Source organism: Engystomops pustulosus, chromosome 11, assembly GCF_040894005.1.
Source record: "Engystomops pustulosus chromosome 11, aEngPut4.maternal, whole genome shotgun sequence".
Classification (NCBI taxonomy): Eukaryota; Metazoa; Chordata; class Amphibia; order Anura; family Leptodactylidae; genus Engystomops; species Engystomops pustulosus.
This window is the reverse complement of record NC_092421.1, coordinates 55,492,314-55,509,061: the sequence shown is the minus strand read 5'-3', so window position 1 is coordinate 55,509,061 and position 16,748 is coordinate 55,492,314. Positions and strand designations below refer to the sequence as shown.

The 16,748-nt window shown below is 41.1% G+C and overlaps 1 protein-coding gene across 2 annotated transcripts in view; it reads right to left on the bottom strand.

Moving 5' to 3' along the window:
• The window catches only part of LZTS2 (leucine zipper tumor suppressor 2), a 92,626-nt gene that overhangs the window by 25,898 nt on the left and 49,980 nt on the right, over positions 1-16,748 (bottom strand). Inside the window, exon 1 of one of the 2 annotated variants that reach the window (XM_072131151.1) lies at positions 2,130-2,301. The exons of the other annotated variant lie outside the window; for it this stretch is intronic. The gene's annotated coding sequence lies outside the window, so the exon portion shown is untranslated. Of the gene's footprint in view, positions 1-2,129; positions 2,302-16,748 lie in introns of those variants that run through there. 2 annotated transcript variants of the gene reach the window in all.

The window sequence follows — 16,748 nt, the reverse complement described above, 5'->3', positions numbered from 1 at the left end:
GGCGGGGTTCAGGCGAGAGGAGAGAATCCAGTACATAACAGGAAATGTTCATCAGAACGCGGCAAGAGACTGCGACACACATTGTTTCAAATTTTAAATATATACAACATGGGCCTCAATCCACTGTAGAGATGTAGCAGTGCCGAGTGTGCTATTTGGTTGGCCTAATCCACCATGATGTGATAGTAGACTGTAAGCTCTTGGGAGCAGGACCCTCACTATTTTGTTACATAGGACTATGCTCTTACTCTGTAATGTATTATTTTATTTGTATATGTTCCCCCCTTATAATCCGCATGGTGCTAAGGAATAGGAGGGCGCTATATAAATAAAGGTTACTATTATTATTATTACGGTTTATAAAACCCAATGTAACCCATCCAGATTGCACATCCCTATTTGCACAGGACCTTTGTAAAAAAATAAAAGCAGCAATGTGATAGATGGCTATGGACATCTGCTCTATTATCCCCCTGCATGATTTAAATACATTTCCACCATTGGAGGGTGTAGCTATAGGTCACAGGTCAGCAGCCTGCAGCACTCCACCTGGTGTTGAACTACAACTCCCAGCATGCTCCATTTACTTCTATCACCAGGCAAGTTTTCATGATGGAAGTTGTAGTTGTGCAAAGATTTGGCAATGCAGCCCTGGTGTGAGAATTTGTTCCCAAGATGTAGTTTGATTATTTTATATGGCTTTTGCTCTAAAGATGTTGCATGACAAATCCAGCTCTGCTACATCCGCACATGTTCTGTAATGCGCAGCCATTCTCCACGCATGAAAAACTGCTCTTATTCCACTTTGACTTTCATTCACTTTCATCAGTGACCTCAATACTGCAAAATAATGAATGCTGCAAACGCTGGATTCCCCGTGGCCATCTCAGACTACAGTAGCCTAATTAAAATCATACATGACCTGAAATAGGGGATTTTTCTCACAGGCCAGAGCGTGTGGATGTGAAAGGGTGATACAAGGGGGGTAGATGGAAGGAAATCACATTCCCACAAATCTGGACAGAGGTAACGGATAAGAAATAAATCTGATCTCTAGCTCCAGGACGTGCCCTGAACTGATCAGCCATTGGCTGCTGCAGCGACTTTCTTCTGTACGCCATCAAAAATAAAAATATGAAACGGGAGCCGTGAATTATTGATCCCATATGGACTCTTCATCCTAGACTAATCCTCTTTTACCTATAGCTTCCATTCTCCCTTTCACTTTGCTAGGGATCTGGTCTACCCGATTAGCGCTTATTTACAAATACAATTTACATGTATATGATAAGAAAAGGTTATATAACCATATAAGTATATGAGCTAAATATTCTAATACACACAGGTAGATAAATATATTGATAAAGGCATTTACACAAAGCTTAAAAGTAAAAGACAGAAGAGCTTACGATCTGATTGACAGGTGTCAGTTTACAAGACATGAACTAATCTGTCAGATAGGGCTACAAATTCTACAAAGAGGTTACATACAGCCTAGTAAGAGTATACAGTCTTCAATAAAGAATTTCTACATTTTATGGAATCCCTGGAGTGGACATTTGCTCTTGAATCCGGATTAGTTTGTTGTGTACAGTCTTCTATAGTGTATACATATATATAGTATAATAGAATGGGGGAACACTGAGATTTCACTCCATCTCAAATCCTTAAACTAGGTGCAGCAATGATCCAAACTAATATATAACTTATTCAGCCCTGCTACATCAGTTCTATAATACATAACTATCCAGGAATTAGAAGCCAGAATAGAGAACCTAGTAAGTGTCATAGGTATAAGCAAAATATCCTCTACTTCTATGGTAGGAACTGAAAACTTAAACCCTGGGTCCAGACTGGAAACCCGAGACCCTGAAGTACTTTCTAATAAGTCATCTCCCAAGTCCATATGTAAACGAGTCACATTTTCCGCTGTCTCAATGAGACTTTCTTTGTCTCGCACTTTTCCTTAAAAAGCTGTTAAGTTTGTGTAAAAGCCTTGGTGTCAAAGATTCCAACATAAACATCCGGAGTATCTGCGCCTGCAGATGGACAGGGAAAAGCTGAGAGATGTGTGCAGGACACTACTCCCATTCAGTAACAATCTGTCTGGAAAGTGCAGCTCCCCTTACCTTTCTTTTCTTCCTCCATGGTTTCCAAGATTTTGTAAAATTCTAGAATTCCCACCCCTTGGATTCTTCAGCTTGTGGATCCTTTACTATTTGAGGACACACTTTCCAGTCTTTAGCTCAGGTTCTTGTTAAAACTGATCAAGTTTGAAAATGCTGCTCTCCTCCCTCGCTGCTGGATCACTCCCACCCCCATCCTCTTGTCAGGACTACTCCCCTCCTCCCAGCATTGACTGTATATCCAGCCCACTGCCTGGATCTGTCCCTTCAGTGGCCTCAAAAGAGAGAAAAAAACTGAGCGGCTACCAGGACTAGTCAGTGACCACCAACAGTCAGGCGAGTGAGTGCACTGCACAATTGTAGCTTTTGCATCATCAGGACCGCAATGTACTGACCTACATAACTTCACATCAATTACTGTACATTATCGGATTAGAACCTTGTACGGACAGGACACTCGCCCACGGCTTTCACTACAGTTGTGTTTAGTTCTACCATCTAATAATAATAGTTATTATTCCGTAGCGCGTAGCTAGATAGCTTATAAAATTATTTCTGTTAAATGACAACAATAATCTTTATTATTATTTTATTTATTTATTTAGCTCCATCATATTCCGTAGCGCGTAGCTAGATAGCTTGGAAAATTATTTTCTGTTAAATAAAAATAATAATAACAATATTTATTATTCTATTCATTTACTTAGGGCCATCATATTACGCAGCACTTTACAAAACATGGGAGACATATACAAATAAAATAAGACACCACAGAGTAATGACAGTCATATGAAGACACTATTATTGAGGGCCCTGCGTACAAGTTGCTTTTATAGCACCAACATATTCCATAGCACCGTACAGAGAATGTCAATGTCCTCAAGGGGCTCGCAATGTCATCTCCCACATCTCAAACAAATACTCAAAATCAAAGTAGGAAGTTAACTGGATTTTGGGATAAAAAGAGGAAAATGGGGTATATGGAAGAAGCCCACAAAGATGTGAGGCATGGCAAGTGCTAGGAAACGGTCCTCAACCCCTAAAAATGTATATATTTACATATTAAAGGGATATTCATAGAATGAAAACATCACTTGGAGGCAAAAAGTGAGACCAAATGCTCTATTCACTTAGAGATACAAGCGACCCCCATTGTTGTGATTGGTGGGGTACGCCTCATCTTGCTTTGGTCTGAACACCCTTTTAAAGGGATTTTCTGGGTAGTTTTATGTACTAGTTGATCAGTAGGGGTGCGACACCCAGCAGAAGCAGGCTGCTCAGTACAAAGTTTATTGGCTGGAAACAGAACTGCAAGAGCAGCGCTCATTCACTTCCATGAGAACTGCATGTGCAGCTCTGCCATCTGGCCAATACATTACAGACTAAGCCATCCGCGTCTCCTCCGAACTGGTTACTGCTGTTTGGTGGTGACCAATCAACTACTAATAGTAATGACCCATTTTATGGATACTAAAAGTGCCTGGAAAAGCCCTGAAAGTAAGTCTATCCTGTAGTAACACTGCTACGCACTACAAAACATTCCAGGGAATACCTAATTACCGATAAGGGTCACATTTTACAGAAATTTGAGCTGGTGATGGTTTTTGCTGCAATGTCTCTGCCCGAGAGGGAGCTTTCAACTGCAGAATGCTGTGGTTGACATTGACATTGAATTATTCTTGCTGTCTCCCCCCTCCTGCTCAGTGTAACAGCCTGTGAAGCTACAGCATAGAGAGTTCTGGTAACTGCCTCCCAGAACCTTACTGGGATTTTAGAAGGAAGGAGGTCCATGAGCCCTGGGCTGTATAAATATTATAGTCCCTACAAGTCACTTCCTACATATGGTACTAGGATCAAGCTTCTTAGGGAATGAAGGATGCATCCCTTCCGTTTGCTTTCAACCTGCGGTTTCAGGACCTTCAAAGGTCTTAAAATGGCTCTTGTGTATTGAGAGCAGGAACAGATGTACGAGGATTTCATGGTTAAAGGTCTTTCTCAGTATAAAATTTGGTGGGTAGCTTGGATGGCCATGGGCCCCCTAGAAGGATTGGGCCCCAGGGCTACCACCCAAACCGCCTATATTATAATCCACTAAGGCCATGGATAACAAATATAAGCAGATTACCACAGTCACGGTGCCTGGATGTAGGAGTATGTGCCCCTGGTTTATCATGATGGATTTTGATGATAAATTTTCCTTGGATGCAAGTGGTTTTCCAACATCCAAGCCTCACACTGACCTGCAACTAATGAGCTAACCTAAGGACAGGCCAAGACAGCCATGTTCCTTCCAAAGGACAAGCTACTCATGGAGATGTCAATGCGGATGTCTACAGGAGCTTGGTTTTTTATGTTTTTCACTTGACAATCTACATCTAAAGTCTATCCCGTGCAGAAATGGGTTAAATCATTTTATATCAAAACGGGTTCCTAGTGAATTCATATACAGTGCTCATGAATATTCCAGCAAAAACGGACGCCTTGACTAAACATGACAGGTAGTCTTCAAGACTACAAAGAAAGCCCTTGACGTGTGCATCAGACGCAGACACTAGACGACGTCTTTGCTACTATACTGGATATTTTGGAAAATTCTTTCCTATACATTATGAAACGTCCATAAGGTCAGTGTTGAAAAGTTACCAAAAAAAATGATGAAAGAAGTTCCCAAATTTCTATTGTCTGCAGAGATACTGCTCCACTTTACAAAATTATCCTTAAAAACATAAATGCAGCCTAAATGGCCATCATTACATATGGCTGTAATTACACTTCATACCGAGATCTGTTATTATCTAATCTTCGCAGTGCGCTGGAGCTGTCACTTAACCACAAAGCAAAACATCCATTATTCATGTGGCCTAAAATACAGGAACGTATAATATATCCCTGAATGATCTGCATGCAAGCGAACAAATATCTCCTGCAGCTAGTCTCATTTTATTACTTTCAAAGGTCTGGATAATCCTTTTTTTTCCACTTTCGATTTAAAGTGACAGTCAACAAAAATACAATTAAAAAAATTCCACGCTAGTCATATTTCCAGAGCAATTTATTCATTCTTTATATAGGGACAGACATGACTATGACATGTCACACAGCGTTAGGTTCCCTTATTGTATATGTAATATCGCAGCTCAATGTCAGTAGGATGTCGATCAGTCACAGCACAAGTTTGTGCTAGACGCCCTTCAAGAATCCTTCTATAAGAATCAATGCAATTCTGTAATTAAAGGAGATATATAGAGGCTTAAAGGTCTACCACCAGGATGAAAGACTGTATGCAAATGAGCCTCTGGGGCCCCCTGAGGCCTATGGAGCCTGGAGCCGCTCGGGCTCTTTTTCTTACAGTCCTTCATCCTGGTGGTAGATGCCCTTTAAGTAATCCAGTTATATTTGGATGAATCCGAAAACAAAAACCTTGGATTCCAAGCTTTTCCATCTTGACCAAATATCGCCCATTGCCATAGATTTCGTTCAAAAGTCTGGTGGAAAATAGTGTTATAATAGCTTCCCAAATTAATGGGGTGAAGTTTGAAAGTTTGCAGATTTAATTACATTGTTACCACTTAACAAAAGTGGTAAAACTGGTCAAAGAAGCCACCAATGCTCACAGATATTGGCATATTAGATATTGCATATTGAATATTGGATATTGTGAATATCCTCCACTGATAGGGAAAGGGGATTACACTGTTAGATTACGGAGCCCCCCACCATGCATAGCCACTACTTTTCAAAAGATGCACTGCCGATCATGAGAATGAGGTCCAGCTCCTACAAATCAATGGAGCACCAATCAAGTATGAGTTCTACCTCCCTATTTAATTGGAAATTGCAGAGCACAGAGCTCGGGTATCTCTGGCACACCAGTCACTGTCTATGAGAGTGACGGAGATACCTGAGCGCTGTGCTCAGTAGTTTCTAAAGCTCCCACACTTTTGAATATAGTGAAATATAGCTCCATCTACCTGTACTGAAATTTCCAACATTCCCCCCCCATCATGCACAACCTGCTCCTTCAACAATTAGTGAGATCAAGACTTCATGGGGGCCCTGTTCTCATACTTCATGGAGGTCTCAGTAGCCAGAGCCCCACTGGTCCGATTGTTATAACTATATAACTTGTTAAAATCCCTTTAAAGAGGTTTAACATAATATCAAGAATATCAGTATCCCCACACCTCTCTACAGGATTTGTTTGGTATTGCAGTCTAAGAATACAGATAGTAGCCAAAAAAGAAGTTTTTCTAATCATGGACAACCCCTTTAAAGGGGTTATGCCAAGTTTGCATGTTTGGATGCGCAGGATAGGGAATAAAAGGCTGGTTGGTGGAGGGTCTGATCGCAGTGTCAGCAAGTCTGGCACTTATTTAGAAAGTGAATAGAAGAGCTAGAGGTAGCAGGACGCTGTGCTCAGCAATTTTGAAAACCCTCTTAGTAAAATAGCTGCCGCTGCATCACTTAATGAGAGAGGGACCCCTGTTCTTGTGATCGTTGAGGCCCCAGCAGTTAGATCCTCACCAATAAGCTTAATAACTGGAAAACTTAGTAAAGCCCCTTTAAGACATAGGATCCCCCTTTTTTTTTATAACTTTGTTTCAGAAGGTGGAGAGAACCTTCTGGTTTCAAAGTCCATGTCAACATTAGTCACCTCCAAGGTGAAAAGTGTAGCACATAGAACAGGGCCAGGATTATTGGTCACAGATCTAAAACCTGTGGAATATCCCACAACAAAAGAAATCCATAAAAAAGACTAAAGGAAACGTTAAATCTAGATCTCCAGGAAGAGAATTATATGGGGGTTAGCCGGCATCTTGAATGAATTAAAGGAAGCTTAATATGTATCCAGAACACCCTTGTACAAACATTCGGCTCCAATATCCGGACCCTCAGAACCATCCAATGCTGAACTTGCCCTTTATCTGGAATTTTGATAAAAAAGCTTACTTGGCATTTCATGTTCTGTGTGGGCTGCAAGTCTGTAACATCGCCGTGCGGGGAGAAGAACAAAACATCAGATTCCTGCGAGAAGTTAATTAGTGGGACACAAGTTCATGGACAAGAAGGAGGCGATAACCAAAATAATAACTACCAAGAAATAACTTCTGCAGGGACCGTGTAAAAGGCCTTCAGTAAATGTCATGTCCATGAGGTTGTGGAGGACCCCTCTAACAGTGCAATATTTTATAGGAGCTGAGGGAGGTGAAGGTGATCGAATGAAATTCCTCAAGTCTTTGACTGAATGTTCTAAATGGCAAAGGGAGAGTTATTAATCCTGTATTGTACTATATTACTGTATGCAATAATCTTACCCATGACCTCACAGTGTTTATTACGCCTGTACTGTAACATTAATGTGTTAATTATCCCCTTACTGTGACATCACTGTGTACATTATTTCTGTACTGTGACAACACTGTGTGTATTATCCCTGTACTGTGACATCACTGTGTGTATTATCTCTGTACTGTGACATCACTGTGTGTATTATCTCTGTACTGTGACATCACTGTGTGTATTATCCCTGTACGGTGACATCACTGTGTGTATTATCCCTGTACGGTGACATCACTGTGTGTATTATCTCTGTACTGTGACATCACTGTGTGTATTATCCCTGTACGGTGACATCACTGTGTGTATTATCTCTGTACTGTGACATCACTGTGTGTATTATCTCTGTACGGTGACATCACTGTGTGTACTATCCCTGCACTGTGACATCACTGTGTGTACTATCCCTGCACTGTGACATCACTGTGTGTACTATCCCTGTACGGTGACATCACTGTGTGTACTATCCCTGCACTGTGACATCACTGTGTGTATTATCCCTGTACTGTGACATCACTGTGTGTACTATCCCTGTACTGTGACATCACTGTGTGTACTATCCCTGTACGGTGACATCACTGTGTACATTATCCATGTACGGTGACATCACTGTGTACATTATCCCCATACGGTGACATCACTGTGTACATTATCCATGTACTGTGACATCACTGTGTACATCATCCATGTACTGTGACATCACTGTGTACATTATCCATGTACGGTGACATCACTGTGTACATTATCCCCATATGGTGACATCACTGTGTACATTATCCATGTACTGTGACATCACTGTGTACATTATCCCTGTACGGTGACATCACTGTGTACATTATCCATGTACTGTGACATCACTGTGTACATTATCCATGTACTGTGACAGTACAGTCCAATTTTGCCAATAAAGTCCGCCTTGCTGACATGTGGGGACTTATAAGCATTGATGTTCCACTGGGGAATTCTTCAAAATAAGTTTTCCAGGATGCGATAAGGAAAATGTTATCTCTTAGCTACCTTGTAAGGCAGTCCCCTTTACATCAAGCATTCATTGTCAGAATTATCCCTGTACTCTCACATCACTGTGTGCATTTGCACTCTGCTTCCTCACTTTAAGTCCATGATTTCTCCTTTTCTGCCCGACTATTAACTGGGAAAGCTGGGTGACAACCAAAGAAGCCACTAAAACAATACAAACAAGTCACTGTAGTAATGCAGCAACACCCCCCCATCTTTTTGGCTCTGTATAACTAGGTGCAGTTTGGCCACAGTAGAATATAGTAAATCTTCCGACACTGGAAAGTCTTTTCCCAGAAACTATAAATTGTTGAACAAAAAAAACTTTCACACCAACTTGGTAGATTCCCGTCGCTGAGCCTGGTCTTACCATCCAGGAGACTGAAGGGCGCGAATAGTTGTACTGTTGATCTTCCCCATTCCATCGCCATCTTTCCTATTAGAGCCATGGAAATATAAGGAGCATTTCTGTACAGCCAGTGAGTGAGTGTAGCAGTGCGGCGGACACACCTGTGCCTGGAAAGGCTTTCTCAGGGCTGCGAGCCATTGGGTTTTCTTGCAGATGCAGCAGCAGGAACGCGTTCCATTCATCCGGGAGGCGACTTCAAAGTAACGCAGGGCGGATCGTGTTGTGTTTATTGTCAGCTCCTTGGAGACAATGAAGATTTCCCAGGCTCTGCTGAGCTGAAAGGAAAGATTTCTTTTCCAACCAGCACCAAATAATCGCTGCCATTCTTCCCTTCCCATTTTCAATTTAGAGACTGCTGAGAAATAGAAAGCAGATGAGGGAAGGCAGAGCCTGGCAGCTTAAAACCCAGGTTTATGTGACCAATCTGGGCATTCATGCTCACAATTTTGGTTCACATGAAAGATTTCCGCACCCCCCTAAACCCCCCATTACACCCCTCTGTACTCTATAATAGAGCGTTTTATTGGAAGAAGTTTCAGCTAATCTGTTCATGCCACCAAATTAACTTAAACCAGATATTGTAGCACATAATCCAGGCTTCACTGGAGCCAAAGCCATAGAGTAGCGACACAACGTCATCTACATGCGCCTACTCTTCCCTAAAGTAAGGGGCAGAAAGTAAGTGAACCCTCAATCTGAAAATTATTCTTGGACACGGGGGTCATAGTAGAGAGAAATATTATTCACAAACTGAAAAATATTCTATGGACCAAAAATGAACGAGATACAGAAAGGTCAACATCTGCAAAGAGTTTGTTCTCTCCGTGTTTGGGTGGGTTTCCTCTGGGTCCTCCGGTTTCCTCTCACACTCCAAAACATACTGGTAGATTGTGAATCCCATGGGGACAGGGACTGATCTGGCAAGCTCTGTGCAGCGCTGTGTAAACTGTGTGCGTTGTATAAATTAAGAATTATTATTATTTAAATACAAGATACGTTCTTTAGGTTTATTCTTAAGTTGAATTTGCATGTAACAGTATATTTTATAAATTGTAGTTCCAGACAAAACATTTTTTTTTGTCCCAGTGACAACTGGATGTTCAAAATTTTGTGCTGTCATGGGAACAATAATTATGAATAAAGCTTCATTACAGACACCTTATAGTTAATCATTGCAGCCGGGGACTATGGTAAAGCATCCAGAGAGCTTCACCACAGGTTACAGGGGGCAGAGAGGTCAGTCTGTAACTAGGGGTTTTCTGTAAGTCAGGGACCACCTGTCGATCTGGCCATATATTTAATCTTTCGGTTGATTAACCCCTCATACAGTATGTGGCACATGAGCCAGGTGCATGTGTTTTCAAAGATGAAAGGAAACTAAACGGCTACTAGATAATTCTGGCTTAAAGGAAATCGACCATTTGCTTTTATGCATTATGAACCAAACATATCTTAAAAATTCTCTAGCTACACTGATGCAGAAACATATCTTGTCTAATCCCAGAACTGAGAGGTTTTGCTGAAAACACAATTATAAAATTATGACAATGAGGCTCTCTCGCTCCTGTGGCCCTTCTCCTCACTCTAATTTTGCGCTGCTCCAGCTTTGTCCTACCCAGCATAAGCCGAGAATACATCATCACTGTGTTGTCACTGGTGCAGAAGTAATCAATCGCTGCACCATCTGCTATGTATGAGTCTGGACAGTTCAGGCAGCTCCCATGTATGTGGAAGTAATGTGTTTATGTATGGCACCCAGCGTTCCCAAGGTCCTAAATTTTATAATAGTTTTTTTCAGCAAAACCACTCAGTTCAGGGATTAAACAAGATATGTTTCTGCATCAGTGCATTCTCAAGGTATGTTTGGTTCATAATGCATAAAAACAAATGGTAGATTTCCTTGAACCATCTTCTTAATGAAATGTTGTGAATACAGTATATAGCAGTATATATATACATGGTGCACTCTGAAAGAAACCAGCTCCCAGGTTATTACATCAAAGCCTCATTTTCTGGCAGGCAGACAGTACATGAATGTGCGCTATATGATCCTTTTTCCCTGGGTTTCAGGACTGTATTAGAACCGCAGAAGTCAGTTTTGTTTTCCTGCGATTACTGAACACTTTCATCATTCTGTATTCTGCCAAGTCTGCTTTATGGAGGCACTTTCCACTTCCAGGCCGTCATTCATCAAACATAAGTGGTCCTGAGTCACTCCAGGGCCGGCTCTATTTATACACTATCGGCCATAATGCACCGGCTCACAGCAGAAGTCAGAGGTTTACTCTCTCAGGTACTTTTCACCTCGATTTCATACTAAAACCTGCATCCATTTCTGTCTAGTTGTGTTATCAGAACATTAACTTTCTATTTTGGACATGGAGAAAATAGAAAGTATGTGCACCCAGCCGCCGATTATACAGCTCTAATCACAAATGGGCTTAGATGGACATTTAAAAAGGTCTTTCTCTGACTTAAATCTATGTTATGATATCACTCTATTTAATAGACCCATAATATGACATCACTTTATTTATTGTGCCTACAATATGACATTGCTGTGTTAAAGGGGTTTTCGGCAAACTCCATCAGCTCCATAGAGATGAATGGGGCAGCCCGACCATGCGCGGATGGCTGCTCCAGTCGTCTCACGGAGCAACGAGAGGTCAGAATGGGGTACATCGGACCCCTCATTCTAGTGATCTATGGGGTCTCATCAGTGAGACCCACAACGATCAGCAAGTAGATAGGGCCCAACTTGTTTAATGGGAAAACCCCTCTTTCATGCTGGAATCTATGGAGTGAGTCAAAGTCCAAGGAAACCCTTTTATTTCATAAAAAAAGGGAAAGTTATGTATCTGAATACCCCAGCAAGTAATGAAAGAGGGGGACTATCTTTTAGAATGGAACATGGCTGCCATCTTGTATCAAGGGCAAGTTTTTTTTTGCCAACAGGAGGGTGGTCATGTAGTGTATCAATAAATTGTCTTAGAAATCGATTGCTCAATCAAATTTGCAATGTCTCATGTGGTTCAACACAGGAAGCTGTAACAACAACCAGGAACATTCCCTGTGATGCACAGCTATTTCTTCATAGTGCCAATAATTACAAACTTGGTTGAGAATCTCTAGACAATTTCTGTGTTGATAAGTTTTTGAAACACTAAAGATATTGCAAATCTGATTGCTTCAATAAAAATTTAAAGATAATTCTGGTCTTCTTTGATCTGATTTGACCACCATCCAATTGGACATACCTGCCCTTGATCCATTACGGCAGCCATCTTCCAGACAAACCCTTAAAGATAGACACTACTCTCTGGGGTATTTAGATATGTAATTATCCCACTTCATTTCTGAAATAAAAAGGGTGTCCTGGGACTTTTGACTCATCTTGCATGATGTGCAGATGCAAATAGGAACGGTTTTAACTTTAGGGGTAAATATTTGTGTGTATATATTTGCGAGTTTGTATGTTCTCTCCGTGTTTGCATGGGTTTCCTGCGGGTCCTCCGCTTTCCTCCCACACTCCAAAACATACTGGTAGGTTGTTTAGATTGTGAGCCCCATGGGGACAGGGACCAATTTGTCATGCTTTGTGCAGCGCTACATAATCTGTGTGCGCTACATAAAGAATTATTATTATTATTGTGCCTATTTGACACTGGACCCACACACATATCTCCTTCCTTGCGCTCAACATCACACACTACTTTATTATTATTAGCTAAGTATTTGCCAAAGTGGATCCCTTTAAGGAACATAATCAATATCCTTGCTGTATCTTTAATCTCAAGGCATTGAGGTCAAGGCTCTTGTAACAGGTGAAGATGATCACAAGGTTCCCTGCTTTAATCAGATAAGTACATCACATTATACAGACGCCGATTCTTTGTACCCTCCAATATTATGTCAAGAGAAAACAGAACACTCCAATCTCCTTTGATCGCACAATGTGCCTCTCTTCACACTCTGGTTATTCGATAATTTCAAGGTAGAACGTTTCAGGAAAGGGTTCATTTTTAGGGTGAATATGGGTCATGTTAGGATCCAGTATGGTTATACCTAGGGGAGGTAAAGATCTTATAAAGAACAAAATGTAATGGTCATCATTAATGCTGAATTCCATTCATCGTCCTAATACTAAGCCTTACAAAAGCCACCAATAAGACTGAATGCATTTCCCCACCAACAAATTATCTATTGACTCTTTATGTTGTCAGAATTACATAAAAATTGCAACGTGAAACAAAAAACAGGCTGTCATCCCTGTGAGTTTAAGCTTCAGTGGTCCATCGGGAAGATCTGCTACATCATTAGTGAATGGACCAGCACAAGAATTACTATACTTTATACCAAAATGGATCTTATAGAATATTTAATATATTAGAAATAGGTTCTGCTTTTCTATCCCACGCACAGTAAAAACTGCCACAGGCACAGTGTATACATGAACACAAATACTAATAATAGTGCAGACAACATTGTAACAGTGAAAGGGTAAATAATTGCCTGTGTATAATGAGGTGCTATATACAGGGTTATGGGGTTAGACACAGATGTTCCTACAAGCTCCACGGCACATGACAACAACCTAGCTTTGTCTGTAAGGACAAAGTCAGCAATGTGTAAGTTTGCTGACAAATACCTGCACTAGTTATACTATATAGTATACATGAATAGCCACAATGAAGCTAAATACACAGTCAGTAATCCTGGACATTATAGGTCAATACTGGAAAAATTCCAGGAATCAGTTAGCCCATGACTTATTTTTGGAATGAATTGTATCATTCATTTATTCAGGTGAAATTCTGCAATATTTTATCCACTTCTTAAACTTGCCAGAGAAGGTAACTATGGTCTTGTGTCATATTGCTGAGTACTAGAGACACTATATAGGGTGGTCATACACATGGGATAAAAGTTGGTTAAAGGGGTTGTCAAGCCACCAAGTTTTCCCCTATCCACAAGATAAGGATATCTTGGTGATTGGTGGAGGTCCCAGTGGTGCAACCTCTGTGGATCACAAGAACAAGGATCCTTTTTACCCCAAATGAAAGGAGCGCAGGTTGAGAGTGTCATCAGTGTCACATGCATGTATCAGTACCATGGACCCCCGTTTTTCATGAGCACTGCCACCTACATCGATCTCAAACTTATCCCCCATCCTGTGGATAGGAAAACGAATTTGTCTGTCTGGACATCCCTTTAAATGTCTAATTGTCTGACCATCCCTCCTCATCCTTCCATACACATGCACACCCAGCTGAGCATGCCTGTGTAAGGGGGTAGTATATATCAGTGGGGCCCTGGCTCGGTACGGTGAGCACAATGTGTGGTCACCATACCGTGGCTGCAAAAAGATAGAGCCTGCTCCATCTCTAGCCATAAGAACGGTCATGCAGCATTATTTTTTATGGAGAGGGGAGGGGTAAGCAGCATTCACCTCTTCTCCTCTCCAGCGCGCCCGACTTGTGCCCCCCCCCCCAGCTGTAGCTGGGTGGGCACACGTTTTTGTGAATGCAGCCTAATTCAAAGCTTCTGTGCCCTTCTCTAGAATGTATTTAGAGTACTGATCTGTTTGTATGGAAAAATAAGCTGCACTACAGCCACAGAACCTAGAGTAATAATAATAATAATAATAATCTTTATTTATATAGCGCCATCATATTACGTAGCGCTTTACAAATCATAGGAAACAAATACAAATATAATATAACATGACAGAGCACAACATTTGTATGGAACAACAGGAGTGAGGTCCCTGCTCGCCAGAGCTTACGGTTTATGAAGATGATGGGGTAACACGAGGTAAAAGAATATTTAATGGTCAAGCCATTCTTCTTAGGGAATAGAACAAAATATAATAAATGGAATTGCTGTCGCTTGAACCACTCAGCCGTCATCTTATATACCAGGTCCAGGGTGAATGGGACTGCAGAGAAGTCTGGTGCCTGTTGGTTGCTGGATACACAGAGTCAAGTAATTGGGCATACCGAAATCCAACATGCCCAGCTGCTCTCTCCTCTGACATCAACTATTGGGGAAAATTTCCTCCACAACATTAGTTGGGTGTGCTAGGCTAAAACATAATTTGACTGCTCTAAATGAAAAGAATATTTCATGTTCCCTAGTCCTTTGTCTAATTCACAGGTGAAAAAGTCATGTGGCAATTTTTTTTACATCGATATACTCACAGTTAATAAGATTCTCTCTTAGTCCAATTTTCCCCTATTGTAAGAAATCTTCCAGCCCATTGACTAATTCGGTCACCCGCCTTTGAACTTCCTCAAGCGATCTTGTATCCGTTTCATAATTTAGAGTCTAAAGCGGAATCCTAAATGCAAGAATTGCTCTTGAAGGGGATTTATGGAGAGCAAATATTATATTTGGAGAATTGGAGCAAGTGTATAAATTAGGAATATGACTTTTTTTATTCATTTACAGGCAGTCACCGGGTTACGTACAAGATAGGGTCCGGAGGTTTGTTCTTAAGTTGAATTTGTATGTAAGTCGAAACTGTATATTTTATAATTGTAGATCCAGACAAAAAGAAAATTGGCCCCAGTGACAATTGGAGTTTAAACATTTTTTGCTGTAATTGTACCAAAGATTATCAATAAAACTTCATTACAGACACCTTACAGCTGATCATTGCAGCCTGGGGCTATAGTAAAGCATTCAGAAAGCTTCACCAGAGGTCAGAGGGGTCTGTCTGTAACTATGGGTTGTCTGTAAGTCGGGTGTCCTTAAGTAGGGGACCGCCTGTATTTTGTAATTTTTTTAAGTATAGATTTTTCAAACCTTAGTGTAGTAGACAAGCCGTCATGGAAACTTTCCCTTTTAATAGGAGAAAGTGGTGTCTGTAGAGCCGAGGACGTCTTTCTGTGGATCACAAGGCTCGCCGCACAGAACAGGCTCATTACCAAGCGCTTTTCAGCCCAAACTGCTGGCTTGCAGACATAAAAGGCGGACAGGATTGATGTTGGATGCTAATAAAAGTGATTAAATGGGGCAAGATAAAAAGGAGTCGTTTATGTGTATCCATTAACATGCAACTTCTTTTTGCCTCTAAAAACCAGACATTACCAGATAATCCGCGCTGTCACTGACACAGGGCCCAGCGCACACGGCACGTTGATATGGTAATACCAGCCTCACATACCATATGCCCCAGCTTGTATTAGCACATGAATTGTGGACTGTATGAGCCGAGATGATTGTGCGGACCCTTATTAAGAGCTCATGGTAATCACTGCTTTTAACAAGTCAGCCTATCCATTCCCTGCAGCCTTGAAGATGACAAGTATTGATCCAGGTCTTTCATATTACAGGCGCATGAAGCGAGCGTTCACGGCAGCGGCTGCACACTTATCAATAAAGATCTTAAACAGGAGGATGGGGATTTATGGGCCGTGCCAGACAAGGGGATGAAAAACAGACGTGAATGTAGGAAATGCTGACCGATATCATTAAGTCGCTGCTAATATTAACCCACAAATGTTACACTGAGAAATAGCTGCTCGCAACTTTAATAAAGATTTTAAAGCCGAAGATGCTTCCTAAAACCAATAATAATGTCATGTAGACCCTATTAAAAAGCTCATAAAGTAATTCTGCAATAGAAAAAAGTGGGTTTCTTTGTACATATAAATTACTTAAAGTGCAATGGGGGTTGGCCAGAGCTTACAAGTACTCCAGAATTTTACTGCTGTCCGATGCCAACCAACCGTGACCAACACGTGCATCCGCTGCTTATTGTTGGCTGCTGATTGAAGATGAAAACTAAAGAACATACAGTTTAGATCCCATCTCCATTGCAGTGGGGGTCCTCACACTGCTGTGATCTCTGCATT